This window comes from Urocitellus parryii, chromosome 1 (genome assembly GCF_045843805.1).
Source record: "Urocitellus parryii isolate mUroPar1 chromosome 1, mUroPar1.hap1, whole genome shotgun sequence".
Classification (NCBI taxonomy): Eukaryota; Metazoa; Chordata; class Mammalia; order Rodentia; family Sciuridae; genus Urocitellus; species Urocitellus parryii.
The window spans coordinates 14,232,459-14,256,383 of NC_135531.1; the positions used below are offsets into that span (position 1 = coordinate 14,232,459).

At 40.9% G+C, this 23,925-nt stretch overlaps 1 protein-coding gene across 1 annotated transcript in view; it reads right to left on the reverse strand.

Annotated features, from left to right (window-relative positions):
• The window catches only part of Marchf11 (membrane associated ring-CH-type finger 11), a 111,352-nt gene that overhangs the window by 52,670 nt on the left and 34,757 nt on the right, over positions 1 to 23,925 (reverse strand). The gene's annotated exons all lie outside the window — the stretch shown is intronic.

Consider the following 23,925-nt stretch of genomic DNA (forward strand, 5'->3'; position numbering starts at 1 on the left):
GCTCGGTGGGTCAAAACGTGGGTGTGGCCTGTGTTCCACTGGGAAGGATGAAGGAGTGCAAGGCACCAGCGTCCTTTTATGCTAATGGCACCTGCAGAGAGGGCAGTGACCGGGCAGTGTCCTCAGCATGTTTCATCTCAGTTGCATAAAGCATAACAGCATCCACAGCAGCCCAAACTCTTGGAAATCAAGGCAACGGATAGCTCAAGATCAAAACTGAGTTTGACCTAATGCAAATCAGTAGGTCTAGGAGGAGCACGTTTTATGAGACCTTCAAAAGGAGGCAAAGCACACAAATAAAAAAGGTCTTCCCTGTTAAAATGTGATTTGAAACTATCTTGATAGAAACAACGTGCAAGATTTTCCTATATTAGGTTCTGAAAACATCTGCTAATTAGCATGGGTTTAAAGCCAAGGATCTTCAAGTTTCTGGGTTACCAGAGTCCTGGGTGTCACAATGAAGCTCCTCGCAAAGCTTGGTAGGCCAAAAGAAATCACTTACAGTCCCATTTATCAAAGAGTCAGACCCAGATAACGTCCTGTTTATCCCACAACGACAAACCTGAACTTCATTATTAAATGACCTCAGACCTTGTAATGGGTGGGTGAAGCTGCCTGGGCAGGTTCAAGTGAGACTGCTACCTTCCTTCACCGCCCGTCTGCCCTGCTCGTCTTGGGGCACCGGCTTCTCATCACAACATCCACATGCTCTAGCTTCACCAATGTGCGGCATCATCAAAAGCAGTGTGTGACAACTCATGAGCTGCCTCCGGGAAGTCACTCTGGCCGTGTCCAACAGATGGCACGGGATTCTCCATGAAAATGTCGACAGTCCAGCGGTGCTCCGGGAAGTTCTCTGTGGTTCCCCCAGGCTGGCTCAGTGTTGACGTTTGAGGAATTTAGAGGATCATTAGTTTAGATCTTGAACACACACGTTTAGGGGCAAGATTCAGAATTAACAAAGGAAGGCATGGATCCATATTTCTAATACTCTCAATCATTGATCAGGTTTTGCCTGATGTTTGTCAGACCCAATTAGACTGTCATTGTTTTTTTCTAGAAACATGGTTAAACTAGTACCAGGAATCCTGGCTTTGTTATGTTCTTCTGCTTTTGGCGGGTGGAGGGGGAGTACTGGGGACTAAATCCAGGGTCATGTAACCATTGAGCTATATCTTCAGCTCTGTCCCTTTGAGACAGGGCCTCACTAAATTGTTGAGGCTGATCTCAAACTTGCCATCCTTCTGCCTCAGCCTCCGGAGTCATGGGATTCCAGTCACGCACCCAGCTATACTCTTCCTGTTTTAAGGTTAGGTGTGCATTGTTACAATTGCCTTCAATAGGAACTTCCTTTGCAACAGTATTTTTCAGCCTCTTGTTAGTAATGTGATGGTGGAGTGGCGTTTAAAACATATATTGTTATGGGCAGTATCAACTCAACATGGCCCTGACAACTGTGACACGTCACATTAGGCTGAAATGCAGCACTTGGGTGAAGAAAACACTGCCGATAGCATATTCATGACCATCTGATGTTAGAATTGAGCACCAGGCACCGTAAGCAATGCATGCATTAAACCCTGGTAAAGCTGCTGATGTGTGGACTGAGAATAATAGATGTTAACTACTCTGGGACAGGACGGCACTTGGTTCACATTCAATAAATCCAGCTGGTATCTTTAGCCTAGACTCCTCAGTACTTTAATGCATGCCCAAGGTGGCCCCTTGCCATGTGTCCTTTAAGGCATGGGCTTCAATTCTCAGCAATGCTTGGGTGGCCATGAGGAATCTTGTCTCAAGCCTGGTCCTCAGGATATAAAAGCAGCACAGATCTTGGCATCAGCTCCTCCAAGAACACCTCTCAGCTGGTGAACCCTGGCTGTCCTTGAGTTCATACTGACAAGAGCTTCCTTAAAATATCAACGGAACTTAGAGTAAGTGCCCGAATTAGAAAGAAATCTAACTACATTTGCACTGCATTGAAGGAAAAAGCCATCTAAATAGCAGAAATTGAACAGACATCCCTTACTAAAGGCTCGGTGGGTCAACACCAGTCGGCCTGTGAGGTTTTACTTTTCTCCATGATAAGAAAGCAAGAAGGCACGGGGTCCCTGAAGTCTGTAGATGCACAGTCAATGGGATGGCCATGTTCTTGTTCTGATTTACACACAGACCCTCTTGCTTGCAAATCTTTAGAGAACAGGGAGACAAGAGGTAGGCGAGGCCTCCGGTGGCTGTAGTGTCTGAGTTTCTTAAGCCACATCACTTTGGCCAACAGCTATGGTGCAAGTCAAATGTCGTAACCCACTGCAGCCAAAGGAGAATTGTTCATGAGGAGCAAAGGACCGTCACTGTCACATAGACCTCAAAAGTTGAGGTGGTGGGTAAAGGTACCAGGACCACTTGACAAGTGCTATGGCTTGGATATGGTTTCAGTGTGTCCCCCCAAAGCTCATGTTCTGGAAACCCAATCCTCAGGATGGCGAAATGAAAGATGGCAAGACCTATAAGAGGGGGAGGAGTTAGAAGTGATTATGTTATTGGAGGCACTGCCCTCCGAAGAGATTATTGCTGGCCTCTCAGATTTTGTTCTCCTAAGAGTGAGTTGTTTTAAAAAGGATAACACTGGTGGCTCCTTGGCTTCTGGCTTCCTATTTCTGTAGGCGATCTTTCCCTCTCTCATGCACTTATTCTATAAAGTTATTGGTCATGTTGTGATGCAGTCGAGGGGGCCTTCACCAGGACACTGGTGCCATGCTCCTGAACCTCCAGAACTATAAACTCACTAACCTCTTTTCATTAAAAAGTTTCCAGCCTCAGTTATTTTGTTATGGCAATAAGAAATGGATTGGTACAGCATATAAAGGAAAGAGAATCAAGAATTAAATGATTTTCTGATTTATACAGTGCTCACCAATTTCATGAAGCCACATGCCAAGAATGTATCACATAAGTGCCACTAATTAGCAATGAAATCATTTACTAGAAAATGTTGGCAGATAGACTAATTTTTAACACATGAATTATTTCGTGCCTTATTCTCAGTTATAATACTCTGCATATGGAAGTAAGCTTGGGTTCTTAACTGCAAAGCCCCTGTTTGATACTGTTCTCATTGTTATAAGAGCTACCTTTTTATGCCTTGAATAGACATGTTATGAATAAGAATTAACTGCTTATAATAATGGAAAAAATTACCACTGCATGGTGGCCCTAAATTTCCTAGGGCAAGAAAAGCTAAATAGTGTTTCATTATTTCTCTGGTCTTCCCTCCTTTGTATGGGATTTTCCATGTTTCTAAGTCTCTTGCACAATGAGACATGCAGAATGAGTGCTGACATTAAATCAATTCACCTCACGGAACTGCTCACCATAACATAATTCATTGTTTGTTTTAACATTAAGAAACAGCACCTTCAAATGCTCTGCTTTGGTTAACATCCACTTTTAATAGGCCTGGATATTTTATGGAGTCAAATTAATAACTTGATTCAAGTATTAAAATTTGGGGAAATGTTTTTAAAATCATGAATCTATAATAACAACAGAAGTCTATCTGTTTGCATCACCTTTGTTCAATTGGGGGGAAAAAAAACAAAACATCTCCCCAAGGTGTTTTCAAATAATGAATTACGGGGAGGCAAAGTATCATATGTGGAGGACCTGGTTAAATAGTCAAGTTTCACAGGAGATGATGGATATGAAGTGGCTATGGGCCAAGTATCAGTTTGCATGTGTTAAGGAGTCCCAGCTCACTCTCAGTCATACTCATGGGGATTCACACACAACACAGACTGTTAGCCACCTTCATTGCCTTTCTCTGCAGTCAGGTGGGAGCAGTGTGACCGAGTGGTCAACAGAGGCAAGTGCTCCGTGGCCAGCCACACCAGGGCCGACCACCTGGAGCTCTGAATTCCAGAGGCTATCTCTACAGGACCAAGGAGGGCACTGGATGGCAAGGTGAGCAAGCACTACTTCCTACTGGATTAAGCCACTCCAGGTTTTCCCCACATAACACCTAACCCTCCCTTGACCCAAGCCAGGCACAAGTGGGCAGAGCTGGCTCACCTCTTGGGCCAACACGGCAGACAGTGCTTCCTACACGAGTAAACTGGCCTTCTGGCCAAGGCCTTTACCATCACAATTCCAATCCGCATTGTTCCACAGGAACCACCCTGAGTGCGGCAAGGCTCTGTGTCACAGATTTCAACTTCAACCCAGCTCCTGGACCCCGGCTTGGTGTGTTGCAAGGATGACAGGGTGAAAGGAAGTCATGGGACACATACTCTTCCTTTGGTCTTCAGACCTAGTCTCTCTCTCTACCCTGTTCCCAGTCACATGAGCTCCTCTGCCCTCTTACTTCTGGCTGGGAAGTCAGAAACAGCAAGTGAAATGAAGTCGGGCTACCTGCCCCAGGTGCTTCCTCCACTTCTCCATGAACTTCCTCCACTTCTCCCCACCCTCCCACCACCCAGCCCTCAGCATCCCTCATAACCCTCCACCTGCCCCTTTGCACCCTGTTGCAGCCCCCAGGTGCCTCCTGCTGCTTACTGGTTCTTGCAGCCCTTCCCATTCCACTAGCAGGACCCGCTGCGTGATGCCTCTGTTTCGCAGTAGGGCTGACGCAAGCTGTATGTCCTTCAAGGGCTGAAACCACCTGTATGGCCACTTCTGTGAGGCATCCCAATTACAGCCCACGCTATCTGGTGAAGACAGACAAACACACCAAGCAAGGTACTCCCCCACAACGCGGCCTGGCTATTTGAAAGCCATCAGAAAACCACTGGCACTTCAGGGCTTCATTAGGCAGCTCGGCAGCACTCACACCTGGGAGGGTAGGAGGACCCAGCAGAGCAGCATCTGTCCACAGGCAGTCAAATGTGGGCAGAGGGGCCGTGGCTGGCCACCTCTGCAGAGCTTTGCAAATGGCTGAATAGCTGTTAACTGCCACACCCCCCTCAGGCCCTTAGAGCTCATCCCTAGGGACACTCGAAATTGATAAATAGATGAGAAAAGGTTTGAAGTGTCTGGCGTCCCCACACAGGAAGGAGGGATAAGAGCTAGAGAAACACAACTAACAGTCTTTATATATTAGCACCCGTGTGATTCTAGGCTGGTGTGTTATAGGGAAACAAAAATTATTAGGAGAAGGTGTGGTGGGAAAGTCACCGGACATAGAATGTGCTCCAAAAAAAAAAAAAAAAAAAAAGAGATATATACTTATTGGAATGAATTGGATTTCCCTGGTCATGTACCAAACTCTGTGTGAGTGTGTGTGTGTGTGTGTGTGTGTGTGTGTGTATGCATGCACACGCACGTGTATGCATGTGTTACACATCATCTTAAATCTGTCATTGAAAGTAAAGAAAATCATTCAATTTTCAAAAATTTAGAAGAAAAAAAATGCAAGCAGGCTCGGCCATCTGTTTATGCCAGTAATTCACAAAACATCAATTCCAGATGGGAACTTAAATCTTAGACATCAATTTATTCTACCCTTTTGTGCCTAGTTCTTATTTTTTCAAATTGTCTCTTTTCTTTCGTGTGTAAGATCACACCCTTCTCAACATTTATATTTTATGCAAACAAGACTCCTAAACCCTTGGTTGGCTGGGGGTTGCTTGGAAGATGAGCTTGCTGAGAGGGCCATCACTCAGTCCTGCAGTGGCAGCCGGAGCTTATCAGCTGTTCAGCATGGTCCCTGCATTCCGCATGAACCTGGCATGAAATGGCATTCTGAGGCACCCCCAGGTGCAGCACTTCCCTTCATTTCTGAAGGGAAAAGTATCTCAGAAATTTAAACAGAACAAGTCACATTGTGGAAGGGCTGGAAATGTTTCCTATCATCTCACAATTATCACTGTCTTTGGTTATATTTCCTTGCCATTTGTCAGGAAAGCCTCATCTAGTTTGTGCCTTTTACTTTTTTTCCAACAAAGCAATATATAAACAATTTTTCAAGCCACAGTTTGTAATGGGAAAAAAATATTTTTTTAAGTCAAGTGTTTTATGTTAAAATAGCTATTCCAAATTTAATTTAACTTAGCATAAAGATGTTCAAATAAAAATATCTATTTTACAGTTATTTTCTGTTTCCATTATGCCTTTATTAAGTAAAATATGTTTCAAACACCTTGCTGACCCAGCAATAATACTTCATTTCTACACTGAGTTTCTGCAATCCTAGAAAAGGCTTTATAAAATCATTTTGGCCGGAGTGAGATGAAATGTTGGAATAGTTTTGATTTGCATTTTTCTAATTACTAGAGATGTTGAACACTTTTTCATATATTTGTTGAATGATTGTATATCTTCTTCTGAGAAGTGTCTGTTCAGCTCCTTAGCCCATGTATTTATTGGGTTGTTGGCAGTTATCAAGAATACAAATAATCATAAGTATTGACAAGGATGTGGGGGAAAAGGCACACTCATACTTTCCTGTTTGGGAGTGCAAATTGATGCAATGATTATGGAAAGCAGTATGGAGATTCCTTAGAAAATTTGGAATGGAACCACCATTTGACCCAGCTATCCCACTCCTTGGTCTATACCCAAAAGACTTAAAAACAGCATACTACAGGGACACAGCCACATCAATGTTCACAGCAGCACAATTCACAATAGCCAAACTGTGGAACCAACCTAGATGTCCTTCAGCAGATGAAAAAACTGTGGTGTATATACACAATAGAAAATTACTCAGCAATAAAAGAGAATAAAATTATGATATTTGCAGGTAAATGGACAGAGTTAGAGAATATAATGCTAAGTGAAGTAAACAAATTCCAAAAAGAAGCAAAGGCCAAATGTTTTCTCTGATAAGTGGATGCTAATCCATAATGAGGGGGGATGGGATGAGTGGAGAAACTTTGGATGGGGCAAAGGGGAGGCAGGGAGGGGTAGGAAAGATTTGTAGTAAGTAGAATGAGATGGACATCATTACCCTAGGTACATGTACAATTGCACAAATGGTGTGACCCAACTTGGGTACAACCAGAAGTCAAAAATTGTGCTCCATTTGAATACAATGAATCTGGTATCACGTATAATTGATTAGAACAAATAAATAAATTTTTTTTAAAAAGGGCTTTATAAAATCAAACTATAGAGCTGAGTATTACAGTTTTAATACTCTTCTCATGTTTGTTCTCAGTTATCAGTAGAAAAATAGTGACTTCCAGTGGACATGCATTCCACAGAACTACTTATTCTATGGCTTGAAGTCATTTTATGATACCTGTTCCAATCAGTAAGACAAAGAGAAATGAATGAAAAAATTTTTAAAAAGTATGCAGTTAAATTTGTTCTCTGAGGTCCAAAATAGACAGTTTCTATCTTTTTCTTTTTTAATATTTCAAGACATAGTCCCTAGAAAATCAATGGAGACAAAACATCTCATCAGATACCATTTACAGATAAAATGAGAGATTGGTATCTATTGCCCCTTAAGGTTTTTGTCTAACTGCACTGGGTAAATACAGGTAAAATCTCATTTCAACAAGTCTAATAATTATAACCAGATTTAGCTTTGGAAATGTAGTCCTCCTTTCAGCTAACATTTTAAATTCATTGCTTTACTGATGTGAGAACCATAAATTACACACACACACACACACACACACACACACACACACATAACACACACACACACTCACACGTATTCCTATTTTTTGGCAAAATGTTGATCCTTGGTACAAAACAGTGGAGACTGTGAGTGCTTCAACATGACTGAATATGCACAGATCTCGGACTTGAACACTTTTGCCATGCTAAATGTGCTCACAAATAAGGATTTGCTGAATGTTGTGCTGGTGGTATTTGGGCAGTATAAATAGTTTTATAGACTTCTGTGGAAGTTCTAGCCGGATGGTTACAGAATTTAATCAACATGCTGTGCTACTAAATAGAGAAGACTAATCAGTCATTGGAAAAGAAACATTCTTACTTCTGGCAAAAATGCTCCTGATGAAGATATTCATGAAAAGACAGACAGTCAAAAGGCAATAGAGATTTCATCAATGAAAACAATACAGAAAGCGTTAAAGGAGTCAAGAAAGAATGCTCAGGGTGTGGTTGTAATTTTTTTGGGGGGGGGTGGTGGTAGGAAACAATGTCCTTACCAAAAATAAACCTTATTATCACTCCCTGAGATCAGTCTAACCCCAAATTTGTGAATGCTATTTTTACCAGGCACCAAATTTTCCATCCTCACCGAAATTAGTTCCCTTTCTAATCTTTCCCATTGGACACAATTTTATTTTAATCCCTGCGCCTGAAGGCTTGTGTGAATTTACTAGGCAAATGTGATCTTCTGGTTCCTTCATTTTAAATAGAATGTGCCTTTGAAGATACCTGTAAAATCAGGAGTACCTTGAATATTCCACTCAACAGAGGACCGCCCCAGGAAGCAGACAGAGGGAGGGGCCAATTAAAACCCATCCCCGTGCAACATTAAGGAAAGGTAAAGTTCACCAATGCAGAAAGGATGAAAAGAAGAGCCAAGAGGAAGCCATGGACAACAAGTTGTGTCATCCAGAGACTGACCAAGAGATTCCTCCCATCCCTGATAGGCAGCATTACGGCAAGAGCTCAAGACATTGGCTGACCGCTCTGGGAGACTTCCCAAGTGACGCAGAAGATGCATCCTCTATAGTGAGCTTAGAAGGCAGGTTTGCTGCCGTGTTCAGAACCAAGCCAAAATCTGTTGTTCTTGAGGTGCTTTAAGTGGCTTAAGAGCAATGGTAATGAGCAGAAACGAAGGGAGAAGGGTCCAGTGTGATGAGTGGCCAGCTGTATACACTCGCCTGCCTTGACCCCTCCCCTCAAGGCAGCCCCTGTGTCCACCAGCCCAACTTAGCAACGGTTTCAGGGTTCCATTCTTTTTGGCCCTCGAGCGTCCACTTCCATCTGTCTTCAGCTTCTTACTTCTGGCAAGGCCTTTGTTACCCTCTTACAGCGTCTGGATTGGCACTGTCAATGACAGGAGAGGTACACGTGACATCTGATTGACAAAGTGGGAGGATAAAGGGGCAGTTTGGGAAATAGTCAAAAGAAGGGTTGAGGGCTGGGGTTGTGGCTCAGTGGCTGAGCACTTGCCTTACACATGTGAGGCACTGGGTTCGATCCTCAGCACCACATAAAAGTAAATAAACAAAATAAAGATATTGCATCCATCTATAACTAAAAAATATGTTTAAAAAAGAAGGGTTAAATTCCCATGTGGAAGATTTACACCCAAAGTATAGGAGAGCAAGATATTGTGGAGCGTTAGCCTGGAGACCAGGAGTAGATGTTTCATTAGAAGAACCCAAAGAACATTTCTGAAGACTTCTTGGAAACCCCACAAACAGGAAATACACTACCCTGTCCTAAAAGAAATAGGGACAGAAAACAGCAAGAGAGAAAAAATACTCAGGTGAAAAGCCAATAGGAATAGACAGAAATGCAACTGACTGCAGTAGGGATAAAGATGACAAATTGCAAAGAAATAATAACACATAATAGGCCAACAAATACACATTGGAATAAGCAACAGATGTTAACCTGGCAAACAGGAATGGATATAAAATGAAAGACAGTAAATAAAACTTTCTTGTACTTTAATTATTAAAAAAATTAGTTGATATATCCTGGAAAAATACTGACACAAAAACATAGATCCTAAAATGATCCAGGTTTTCAAAAAGTTATTAACTATGGAAGATTATTTTTTTTTAAAAAATGATTCCAATTATCCACTTTTCCCTAAATTTATGCCTTTGATATATATAAAATTTTCAGTTCCTTCTCATTAAGAAGTAGAGTCTACCTCCCCAACATTTTAATCTGGTCTGGTTCTGTGACTTGCTTTTGCCAGTAAAATGTGTCAGCACGAGCTGCGTACTAGCTCCAAATGTTTTTTGGAATACGGCCACTTGAACCAGCCAAGCTGATGTGGTTAAGGAGAAAGGCCATCAGAGGTCAGCCACCTTGCCAATGCCCCAAATGCAACAGACCTCACTCTGATCAGCAGAATGGGTCTCTACCTCCAGGTGACCAAAGGGGCATGAGTGAGTCTAGCCAAAACCAGAAAACTACACAGACAACCAGAGACCAACAAACAATAAGAAATGATGATTGTTGGAAGCTATTAAGTCTTAGATTCTTTTGTTATACAGTAGATGCTAACTAATGTACCTATCCAGGAGCACAAAACTGTGACATACACATACGTGAGCACACAGATTTGCAAAACTATGAAAAAGGCAAAATATTTGAAATGTACTGGAAGGAAATAAGCAAAAACTCTAACACTCCAGCAAGGAACTCTTCAGATAATTCACAGAAAAAATACAAATGACTAAAAACATCACAAACTACTCAACTCCATTTCTGAAAGGAACAAACATTAAAAAGCAATGAAATGCCAACTTTCCTACATTCAATTTAAAGCAAAAGTTTAAAACTCACCAGGCTAAAGGCTGAGTCTGGTAGGGACAGCAACAGTCAGGCACACAGGCGCCTCCTGGGATGGGAAGGCACAACCCTTCTCAGAAGCAGCCTTGTGGTAGGTATTGAGCCTTAAAAATGCTTCAGTGCGTGCTACATTTGAGAACATACTGTATTTCATTCATAACAAAACACATTTTTAAAAATTGGCACCAAAAAATGTTCATGCACTTCCACCTATTAACTCTACTTTTCACACTCTACACTTAGAAGTTACACAGGCATTACAAAAACAGTGTGGAACCAATGCTTACCAACATGAGAAAACATAATAATGCAAAACTTAAGGTACAAAGCATGCGTGCAACTTAACAGAATCATAGATGCATGTGTATATATTTAAGTATAAGAAGAAAACTCAAAAGCATGCTAAAGAGTCTCTGTACCCACGGGATTATGGGTTCTGTCTGTCTCTGTTTCTGTCTCTGTTTTTTGCCTCTCTTTCTCTGTCTCTGACTCTGTCTCTGTCTCCCTCTCTCTCTCTCTCTCTCTCTCTCTCTCACACACACACACACACACACACAGCTTTCAAATTCCCCCTCTAAATGTACATTAATATTACAAATCCAAATAGATTTCCTTTTCAAATGATTCTTGTACCTCACAGTGACCTTAGAGGCCAGCTGTGGCCCAGTGTGCCTCCCCATCTCCCCATCAGTGACTGCACCGAAGCACAGGATATAAGCTCAACAGCTTCGGCCTGTTACCAGCTCAGGAGGCTTCCTGAATTTACAGTGACATTGTCAAATGCTGAAGTGATCATCAATAAACAGGATGGAAATGAAAAGGGGCCTCTGCCAGGTCATTTACAGAGGATAAACTATTTACACAATGCAATGCACAGGATGAGCGCAGGTGTTTCTGAAACAGACCTAGAAGTCAGTGGGCCAGAAATTGAACAGGAATTAAAAATCCAGGATAAAAAATGAAGTACATTTTTGAAATCTAAGTCCAAGAATAAAATGTAAGATCACTTCCTCCCTAACCTACTGTCTGTGTACTGCCTCTTAGGAATCTCACCTACATTTATTGGATCCACAAATTAATAAAAGTTCAAAAGAAATACTATAATAGCATTTAAGGAATAACCGTACTCCTTAATAAATGAGGGATTCATTATGCATAAAAGGAAAACACTGTTGAAAAGATTTTAAAATCTTGAGATAGATGAAAATTACTTATTCTTGTAATGGCTGGGTGGACTTTAGTCTACCAAAAAATACTTAAAAAAAAAAAAAACAGTGGGCAAATCACACTAAATACTACCCTGTATAGTTACAGTCACACTTTCACTGGGAAGATTTTCCTGAATGTGATGATATCAGAAAAGGTATCAAAAGACAGTAGGTGAGAAGAGAGGGAAAGGAGGGGGAAGGGAGAGAGAAAAGTGAAAGAACAGAAAGGACACAGAAGTAAAGAGGAAAGACAAACAGACAGACAGTAAAAGCAAAACTAGCTGGAAACGTCTTCAGCAGAAATAGAGGTGCTGTGCTGGAAGCCCAAGGGGAAGGCAGAGTGGGGTCTGAATCCTCACCAGCCCCATCTCTCTCTGTAGGCCCCAGTATCAAGTCTATATAGTAAGGAGGGTTAAAAAAAAATGAGGGAGGTAGAATAGCACTTATACGTCATAAGGGTCTAGCTGATGTCTCAGAATAAGAAGAGTGTGAAGAGGAAAAAATAAATAATGAATAAAGTTGGAATTCAAGAAAATGAGAAATGAAAGAAGCATTCAGCAAAGTGCACGCTGGGTCCCAGAGGAAGTTGATACAGTGAACACGAAGTCAGTGGACCTCAGTGGTGAACAAAACCCCTCTCACATTCAGGAGGGGTAGAAGGGATCAGTCTACTTCCAAGGAAAAGGCGCTGGCTAACCTGGGGCTTCTCCCAACAAGGTTCAGCATCAGGACTCACGGAAGCCTCCAGAGTCCTCAGGCAAAGACAGGCAGGAGACAGACTGCATAGCAAAATGCCTGGCTGTGAGCACCAAATACTCAAGCTCAGCCGCGAGAACTAGGCTTCTAGAGCAGAAAAGAAATGGTGTACACTATGGCGAATGTAGAAACAGCCTCACCAGCAACAGTTGCGTGTCCATAGGAGGAGAAGAGAGAGGCGATGCTGCACGCTGCCTCATCCTACGGAGCAGAGGGAAAAACAACATTTAACCCTGGTAAAGGAAAAGGGAAAGAAATTTGAGTATATTAACATTATAAAAGTAGCCAGGCACAGTGCTGCATGCGACTGGGGAGGCTAAGGCAAGAGGATCACAAGTTTGAGGCCGGCTTCAGCAACTTAGTGGGGCCCTCAGGAACTTGCTGAGATCCTGACTCAAAGTACAAAAAAAAGGGGGCTGGGGTTGTGGCTCAGTGGTAGAGCACTTGCCTCGCACGTGTGAGGCACTGGGTTCTATCCTCAGCACCACACAAAAATAAATAAATAAATAAAGGTATTCTGAATGTCTACAACTAAAAAAATACTTTAAAAATATTTAATTCTTAACGGGCAAAAATAGACACTGCATCAAAAATATAATTAAATGTCTGTGAAGCCACAGATACATTCATGTAGGTTATCACTAAAAGAGTTATAACATATCATGATCTTTCAATACAACACAAAAAAATTTCAACAAAATCCAGAAGGTGTAATAAAAACTTAGACAATAAGACAAAAAAATAACACAAAATATGATTATAGAATCAAGTCTAAATATTATCTATTATATAAATTGATAAATTTCTATTGTATTAGAAAACAACACAGATCCCCCAGACATGACCCCCAGTGGAAAAAAATGGTATGATCTAAAGAAGAAACATTTAAAATAATGCAATGCAGGAATGCTGAAAATAAAAGCTTGGGCCAGAGTAGACCAGGTAACATTAGGAATGGTGATCTTAACGTCAGACACACTGAATCCAAAGCAAAAAGCATCCGGTAAGAAAAAGCTACTTTAAAATTGTGCAGAGTCCAATCCACAATCAATATCTAAGGGTTATGGACAAAGCATCAGTATTTATATAGCAAAATCTATATGAAGAACAAAAGTGTAAGAAATACAGAAGTGTTAAGATTAATACTTTTCTGCCAAAGAATTACCAAGAGAACAAGAAATAATAAATTACATATGTAATTACAAGTTGCATTCAAATTAATATAAAAAAGTAATTACATACCTTAAAACAAGAGATGCAACTTCTTTACAAATTTCCACAGAATGTTTAGACTATTAGGCAAAAAAAATAAAGCCTCAGCAAATTTTAAAAGTACAAATTAAATAGACAATAATTTCTATTCAATGCTGTAAAATACCTGTAACAAAACCAGAAAGCCAATAAAGTCTACCATTTGTAAAAAAAAAATATAATAATAATAATAATTCTCCAAAACAAACTTTGTGTCAAAAATGAAATCAGAACCAAAATATAGAATATGTAGAAAAGAGTGAAAATGGAATGATCTCTTTTCTCTCTGAATACCACAGCGATATGCTCAGAGGATGATTTACAGCCTGAACTACTTGTATTAATTAATAAATAAGAAACGATGAGTCTTTTTTTAGGGCAACTGAGCAACCATGTCAAGATATATGAGGCCCTGGGGGTAGGAAAGATGGTGGAATGAGACGAATATCATTACCGTAGGTACATGTAGGACTGCATTTATGGTGAGACTCTACACTGTGCACAACCAGAGAAATGAAAAGTTGTGCTCCATTTGTATACAATGAATCAAAATGCATTCTGCTGTCATGTATAACTAATTACAACGCAATAAAAAAGAGACAAACAGATCAGGGGAAGGAGGAGGGGAAGGGAAGAGAAGGTACTGGAAAATGAGATAAAATAAGTTAAATGCATGTATAAACATGGCACAATGAATCCTACTGTTATTTATAATTATAATATACCAATAAAATTTTTTTTAAAAAATTTTAATTGGCAAAAAATATATATATATAAGGCCAAGAAATGAGACAGACTCTTAAATAACCAAAATGGGGAAAAAAGTCAGAACATGGAAAAAATACAGATTCTTCATGGACCATGTGCTTAATAAAGTACTTGGCTTAAAATATTACCACATTTAAATATTTAAATGTTATAATGATTGAGTCATAATCTTTAAAATTTTTGTAATATTTTAAAATTATAACCTTTTTTAAAACCTGGATGAACGGTGATTGTATACATAGAAAATTACCAGAAACAAAACTGCAGTAGATTTTCACAGAATAATCCTCACCAAACTGCACCAGACATAATCAACTTCTCAAAGCCAAATTCTATGAATCCTTAAGGAACCGATAATTCCAAAGCCAACTGCAATACACGTAGAAGGGAAAGAAAGCTTTTCACTCTTCCAATGAGACCAGATGACCCCATGCCCACACCGACACACACATATACAAGTACAAATGCCCCTTATGACCTCAAGAATCTTAAATGAAATGTACATAAGCCAAATGGTGCACCACTGTTCAACATTTAAAAATTTGTCAGTGTAACTATTCATGTTACTAAATAAAAAAGGGGACACTTTATTTTCTTCATTAATACTGAGGAGGAATTTGGCAGAACTTAACAAAATTGAGAATTTTAATTTTTTAATTGTTTTAATCACTATTAAACTCAATACACTAGAAAATATGGAGACATTGCTGATATCATAATAATGAATAGTATTTATGAAGTTTAACACGATTCTGGCATCCTAAGTAGATGTGAACCAATTTGAAGATTAATTTTGATTTCTTTTCCTAAAATAATGGTGAGATAAATAAAAGCAGGGCACTGGGAATGAAAGGGCCTGAGGGAAGAACTGAGGCTGTAGGACACTTGATTTATCCTGAAAGCTGGAGGAATTATCTAGTCTCCAAGCCCGGAAGAAACACCAAAGGCCACCCTCCCAGGTCCCCCCACCACACTCTCCACAGGATACACCAGGCTTGATCTACAACAGATGGTAGGCACACTCGTGCAGACGGTATATAGAGTCATCTCTCAGGGTCTTCTCTCAGGGTTCCAAGACATCCCCACCCGGTGAACACCAAACCCATGGGTGCCATGTCCCAGATGTAAAACCGTGCAGTACTTGCATGTAACCTACATATGCAGATAATCTTTAAATCTTCTCATACGCTCCAAATGACTTCTAGATTACTAATAATATCATAATACGCTGTAACTGCTGTGTAAACGGTCAGCACACTGGATTGTTTAGGGAATAATTCATAGGAAAAAAGGCCTGTGCATATTCAATACAGATACAATTTTGCTTTCCCCCCCCCCAGCAGATTTCTAACATTTATTTTTATTTTTTTAAATTTTTTATAAATAGTTATACATGACAGTAGAATGTACTTTGATACATCATATCTATGGAGTATAATTTCCCATTCTTCTGGTTATACAGGTCGTATACTTATATATGTACATAAGGTAATAAGGTCTGATTCATTCTATTTACCTTCCTACCCCATACTCCCTCCCCTCCAGTGGGAATGCAAGTTGGTGCAACCATTATGGAAAGTGTTATGGAGATTCCTCAGAAAACTTAGAATGAAACCATCATTTGACCCAGCTATCCTGCTTCTCGTTTTATACCCAAAGGACTTAGGATCAGCACACATCAATGTTTACAGCAGCTCAACTCACAACAGGTAAACTAGGGAACCAATCTAGGTGCCTTCGACAGATACATGGATTTTAAAAAATGTAATAAGGGAATAAGGTCTGATCCATTCTACTTTTAAAAAATGTAATAAGGGAATAAGGTCTGATCCATTCTACTGACCTTCCTACCCCCATATTCCCTCCCCTCTGGTGGGAATGCAAGTTGGTGCAACCATTATGGAAAGTGGTATGGAGATTCCATACCCACCGCCACACATACACTGGACTATTACTCAGCCTTAAAGAAGAATGAAATTGTGGCATTTGCAGGTAAATGGATGGAGCTGGAGAATATTATGCTAAGGAAATAAGCCAATCCCCCAAAACCAAAGGCTGAATATTTTCTCTGATATGTGGATGCTAATTCACAATGGGGTGGGGGCGGTGGGGAACAATTTAGCTTTTTAAACATTTCCGTTTCATGATGATTGAATCCACGGATGTGGAACCTGTGCATATAGAGGCCCATCTGTACTTACTGAGTGCCCACTGGGTGCTGGACAATATTCTAGCTGGTAGAAACACCCTGGCCCCATCTATCCTACTTTCTACTCTTAAATCTAGTCTTAAATCTAAGTGCAAGAGGTATTTCACAGTGCAAATTCTCTTTATTAGTAGGAAACATTCCCAAAGTTTTGGGCACTGAGTAAAATGTAAACAAAACAGTGGCCCCTTCCTAAGGAGCCCACAATGTTCACAAGGATGTAAAGTCCATTTGGAAACAAATGGCTGCAAAAACCTCAGCCGTAGTCCAACAGCAAAATAAAAGAAGGTTGCCTTTGGAAAGTCATCTGTTAAAAATGCAGGAGAAAAACATCCATCACAAGTTAAATGGCCTGGGACACCGTTGTCTGCACAGTGTGGTCACTGCGATATTTTGAAGAGAAATGATATTTTTAAAAACCAACAAAATCTACTTTTCATTTAGCTTGAAAATGTGAATTGACACTTAAGAGCCAAGAAACACTTGAGGACACTGTATTCTGACCTTGAGAATGAAGAACGCACTGCCTCCCGAGCACCTGTCTGAAGAAAGCACCTCAATGTCCAAGCACCTTGCAGCCATGATCCCCACAAGGCCTTTAGCAACCGGGGCGCTGCTTGATTCTTGGGGGATTTGCAGGTAAATGGATGGAGCTGGAGTGGTTTCCCTGGGAAACCACTTTGCGTACACAGATTCTAACAGGCAGAACATAGCCAACCCATGGTTTCCTCATGAGTCACTGCCAAAAATTTATAAGACAGCCTCATGATGGTTTTAAGAGAAAAACAGCAGACACTTGTCTTAGACAACCCAGACCAAAATGACTAAAAACCCCACAAGGAGAGCTGGCATCACTGTTCCCAAAACCAAAATCGTCATCAACAAGTAGTTAAAACTGGGAGGATGCAACTGCCTTTCATTTGTCTTGCAAAGGCAAGTCGGTCTCAGGTGAGACTTTAAGAGGAGAAAGGATCCAAGAACTTAGGATTGGTAGGTGGTTTTCTGCCCATCCTAGGACCCACGTCCTCACCCCTCTGCCCAAGCTCACCTCCTTGCTTAAAATAACAGCACTGGAAGATACTTCCCTCTAGGACCTTTGGGACCGATTTCAAAACCCTTTCTCCCAAGTCCAGAGTCTTAAGCCAAAGTAGACAGTTCATAAGGCAACCAGATATCAAAATATATTATACAGGACCACACTACAGCCCTGTTTTTACCCTCAGGATTCAAATTGCCTACAAATTCTGGATGCCAGTGTTTCTGCAGGACTCAGCCCAGTGAACCAGGGAAATTGCACAGTTATGACTCCTGTAATCCCTGCCTCTTTCTCCTTTGTTAGCTCTACTTAAAGCCCTGTCAACAATTTTTTACATTTGCCTTTTCACGCATAGAAGTAAACAGTATCAAACTTTAAATGGGTCTGAATACCCTATGTCTGCTTAACCTCCTGTCCCTTTTTTCCATTTTAGTTTCCTTTCCTGTCCTTGGCTCTTCGTTCTATTTGAAGCTGTTATAACTGACGCCTTTTTTCTACTTCTGATTCCTAAAATAGTATAGGTAGATGGAGAGTCTGAGACCACCACAGATGTGTGGCGGTCAGGGAAGTGGAGTGGGGTGAGACAAGGGCTGATAGAGAGACAAGTCTTGACTTGACCTGGGCTCCGGTTTCCCCGTCATTTCCTGTTTCACTAGCAAGGCCAGATCTGGCACACTGGACCAAGGGAATTTGCAGCCCTGGTCCACTCTGGCTGGTCTCTTCCTCCTCATCATATCCCAGGAGCAGATTGATGATGTCGCTGAATACTGACATTCTCCCCATTCAGAAGGGACTTCCTTGCCTGTTTGTTTAAGGCCCCAGTGATCCCTTAAACTTCTAATTTGATACACTGTTCAACAAGCATGTATCCTAAGAATGCCTTAAGCAAGAGCGAGGACTTGGCCAGCCTTCCAACAGAGACCTTTTCCCTCAACTCTAACATTCTTTTTGCCTAAATGAGAGAGATGGTTTGCAAAGTAGAGCAACATCAAACAGAGGAATGCAGATATTTGTGAAAATTTTGTCTAGGGAAGTGTGGCACGGTGGTTTGGGTGAGTCCCCTAGAAACAGACTCACGTGGCACACCCTGCTAGTAAAACCTCTTCAAAGTACTGGTGGGACCTCAGAAGCATGGGCCGAGTCCCTTAACTGAAGTGCTTCGAGTCAGATGTGTTTCAGATTTGGAGTTTCTTTCAAATAGTTCTACTTACATAATGGCATCTTGGGAAAGGGACCCACATCTTAACATGAAATTCACTTGTTTCATGTATACCTTAAGCACATAGACTGAAGGTAATTTCATATAATATTTTAAATAATTTTGTTTATGAAACAGTCTGTGTACATTGAACCACCAGACTTCTGGCATCACGTTGGCACTCAAAAATTTGAGATTTTGGAGTCTTTCAGATTGGGGGTTAGGGATTAAGTACGCTCGACCTGAAGTGTGATTTAAATGGATTCCAGTGTATTATAGTCCAAGAGCTGAAGTCTGTAGATCCCTTCTTATGCTATTCAGCTTTTCCTTATCACGAAGCAATACCAACTTTATAAAGAGAGAAGGTTTATTTGGCTCACAGAGATGCAAGTCCAAGATCAGGTGACCCCAGGGTTTGGCTTCTGATTGAGGGCAGCAACCCACAACAACAGCTCACATGGGAACAAAGGGTAACTTCTGGAACCACAGCAGGGGGAGGACAGATGGGGTCCCACAATCCCCTTGGAGGGCCCACCCCCAGTGGCCTTACAGGACCTCCTATGGGGTCCCATTCTTAAAGTTCACAGCATCTTACAAAATGCTACTTTACAGACCTTACCTTTAATATATGGGCCCTTTGGGAACAAATTATTAAACCATACCCAAACCAGAACACTCAGCTCCAGCAGTCCCTGCAGTTACATGCTCACTCCTTCTGTGTTAACAAAAGCCTAATGAAATCAACTGAAATCCCTGGTTCTGCATCCCTGACCCCATAACCAGAATAAATTGCTTAACCTCCCTGAGCCTCAAGGGATCCATCTGCAAAATAAGACTAATGATAAGACTAACAGCACAGCCTTTTTATAAAGAATTCCTGAGCTAATGCACGTGAAGGCACTTTATACACAGAAAAACAATTATAATTAATTATGAATTAATTTTGCTTCTCAGCAAAACTCAGAATGAATGCCGTGAAATGCATTTAGGAAACACAAAAGTTGAGAGTATGTTTGTGAATACTTCTAAATATTAATTAAGATGACCGCTGGTGCCCTTTACAGATGGAATTTAACAAGTTGTTCCATGATGCCCAGATCAAGCATACTCTTCCAAGATGTCATTCATCTCAACACACAGCCACCTGCAGGGGCTCCCCACCCATCCCAGAACAGAACACCTTCTGAGAGTATCACTCTCCACTCTCATCGCAGGCACTAACTGTGAAGCATGTATTCACCGGTGGTCTCTCTGTTTTATCCCCTAATCCCGCCTCTTGTTTCCCACCAGCCTATTTGATTGATTGGGAGCTTTTCGTGTTTAGTGAAACCATGCTTTCTGATTCTTCATCAAAGCAACACATTGCAACCTGTGCATAGAGCAACAGAGGAATGGACAGAGATGAATCACATGGCCCCAGCTCCAGTGAAACTGTACCGTAACTTCATCGTCAAGAGAGGAATTCGTGGTGCCAAAGTAAGTGTATAACTTCATGATGCCAAACACTAAAATTAAAAAGGTAATTTTGTTTGTTATATGAATTTTTAGGCTCTTAAATGTGTAAAGTAGAAACATAAGGATAGCTAACTAGATTTTTTTTTTTCTGTCTTAACCTGGATTTTAAACACCACAGAAAATCATCAGAAGCAAAAGTAACGTTTGAGAGAATGGGGAAAAGAGGTGGGGTGTGCAGCTTGTGGGAAAATCATTGGACAAAGCTTTCCCATTAAGGTGAGGCCAAGGCTGAGAACTCGGACCTACTCAGAGCATTGATACGTTTTAAAAAGTCAAAGATCCTCCACTCTTTGGGGGTGAGCTGCACATACTAATATGTTTTCAAAGAGCAGACTGTAGAAATGAGGGACTTGGATAACCACAGGGAAGAAATCTGATTACACTACCTCAGCCGAGTTGCTATGGTTTGCATGTGTCCCCCAAAATTCTTACACTGGAAACTTGATCCCCAGTGCAACAGCACCGGGAGGTGGAGCCTAACAGCAGGTGTGGAAGTCATGAGATCTCCATCCTCCCCAAAGAGACCTGGACTTCGGTGTCTTTCCTGGCCTCTATCCTCCACCTCCATCCCTTGTTCTTTGAGAGCAACTGTGTTCTTTCCCTCTCTCTCTAATTAAAGAATTGCTCTCACTGTGGGTGTTAACGCACCAACAGTTCTCAAGTAATCCGTAGGTCATTTGGAGTAACATTTAAAGACAAATGAATTCAGTGGGGAAAGGTACATAATTCTGGAGGCAAAGAAAGATCTTCTGGACTTTTCCATCATTCACGGGGAATGTTGGAAGGCCTTCAATGAGACAGCTAGATGAAATTTGTAAACCAAATCCTGGCTTTAAGTGAAATCCTTCCTGGCTTTAAGTGAAATCAACACCTAAAATGCTCTAAGCAAATGCTTTAAGCAAATTTTTTGTTTTGTTTGAGGTACCAGGGGTTGAACTCAGGGGCACTAGACCACTGAGCCACATTCCCAGCCCTATTTTGTATTTTATTAAGAGACAAAGTCTCATTTAGTTGCTTAGCACCTCACTTTTTCTGGCCTTAAACTTGCAATCCTCCTACTTCAGCCTCCCAAACCTCTGGGATTATAAGCATGCACCACCACTCCTGGCAAATGCTTTAGCTGTATAGGTACTTATTCAAGTGCTGTGGCCAAAATTCATGGTGAAGCTCTAACTGTATCTGGGAAAAGGGTCTGTCCCACATAATTAAGGTTAAGTGAGGTCATAAGCAAGGGACCCTAATATGGTACCACTGTGACCTCATAAAAGAGGATCTCATTCTCTGTCCCTACCATGTAAGGACACAGTATAAAAGAAAATATCTACAAACTAAGCAGAGGGCCCTCTCCAGAAATCAAATCTGTTGCTACCTTGATCTTGGATTTCCAACTTCCAGAACTCAGAGTAGTACATTCCTGTTGTCTGAGCCTGTAGTCTATGGCATTCTGTTAAAGCAGCCCCAAGCTGAAGAATGCGGTTCTTTATGAAAGAAAAATGGTTATAGAATAAAAAGACCAAGCACACCTACTCTAAATAAATGACACACAGTACTGAAAGAAGCAAATGTGGGGAGAAAATACAAATAATGCCACCTTTTCTCATTCTAGAATGTTTTCACCCAAATAAATGCATAAAGACTGTTACTTTTCACAGAATAACTCACTATATGTCAATGTCCACACAGCACAGGATGCTCACATGGGTACCCTATAGTAAATTCCTTTCCATTTCTAGGCAAGTTTTGTCCAGGTTTGTCCAAAGCAAATACTCAGGTAAATTTCATCTTTTTATGAACTGGGCCTCTAAGTGGGTGTTCTGTGGAAGTGTTTCAAATCGCTTATATCTATCTTTGATATCTTATTCACCTCCCGCCAAATTCCCTAAGTGGAGTATGGCATCCAATTTAGTGAACATTTTAAGAACAGCAAAATAAAAATCCTTGATTTTATAAATAATGGAAAGAACTGGAACCCAAGGCAAACTGCTCAATCACAAGTAGGTACTGATCATGCAGATCTCGTTGTCCAAATGGCAAGAACATTTTTGTGTCTATTAGGTTCAAATAAAGGCACAGGCAGTGTCCTAACCACCTGGGCACAGAAGATTGACAGGGCTTCTTCATATTATTATCCTTCTAGCTCATGAAAGTGAATCTGCTATTCATCAGTCAGCTCCCACTAAAATCACAAATAAACAAAACAAGGTACAGTTAAGCACAGCCTCCTGTTAAAGACATTTCTTCTTTCTAACTCCGATAGTTGCAAAGAGGACAACTTCCACATAAGACTGGAAATCTCTCTGATTATTCGCCTCCTGGAGAAGAGTACACCACTCCTGGACTCAGGGACCAAGACTTCAGGGCTCACTCCACAAGCCCTACAATTCTGGAGGTTTGCATACATAATGTCTAAGATATTTTCCATTCTAAGGACTGAAAACCAGAAACTAATTCAAAGCTCTGATTGGAAAGGCTGCAAGAAGCAGGATAAACTGTTTACAATGGGCTGATTCCAAGTTTTTAATTTATGGCACAACAGCTGAACTGTGAGGACCATCAATACTCTCAAGTTGGTTTTTAACTCTGAGACAGTTTGAGAGCATCCCAGCTTGTGCAGAAGTAGACCTCAGACTGAAGCAATCACAGTTCTGAAGAACTGTGGACAGCTCAGGCCTTCCATTATATACTGAGTAAGAGACCAGATTGAGGGGAATAGCTTGATCTGGAGACAGAGAAACACATTGAACTAACAGCTTTATCAGAATGGAAAGAGTGCAAGTATCTTCATTGTTCTTGGGTAGGCTTGTCCAAAACAAAGCGATGTTTCAAAGGACTCTCCTTGCTCAGTCTCACACTAGATGCCATCTTTGAGGTGACTGCATTTATGGGGGGCACAACCATGGAAGGATGGGTTTTCTTTGGTCAGTCTGCAAGAAGTTCCAAGAACACCTTGAAGAAGTACCTAGCCTCCCATTACGCTCAAACCATAAAGCCCTTTATTTTTAAATCAGTGCTAATGCCAGCCATCATTTATCTGGTCCTTTTTCCTTGTGTCACTCTGCTAAATGCATGTGTGTCTCATTTCATTTAATCCTCCCCAAAACCCGATGACGCAGTTACTACTATTATTATCCTCAATTGACAGCCAAAAAAATCTGGGACACTGAGCTGTTAAAATTCTGGTCCAAATTGACAAAGTACATAAACACAGACAGACTCAAAACCTGATCCGTGGCCTTATTAAACTATAGCCTCACCCGCAAAACCTCTTGTAAAAAAAAGGGGAAAGTCCTGGTTCTAGATACATCTTCGCCACCAATTTTTTCCAGAAGCTTGGCTACCTCACCTTTTTTTTTTTTTTTTTGAGTAAAGAGGCTTGACCCAAATGATCTTTAATGCATCTACAGAAATCTAAAACTGGGATCTCCCAGCAATGCTGAATGGCCATAATTTTGTCCCGTTATTTCAGAGTCATTCTTGGACTGCTCATGCAACTAAATATCGAAAGACAAACAAAGCACTTCTAACATTTTGC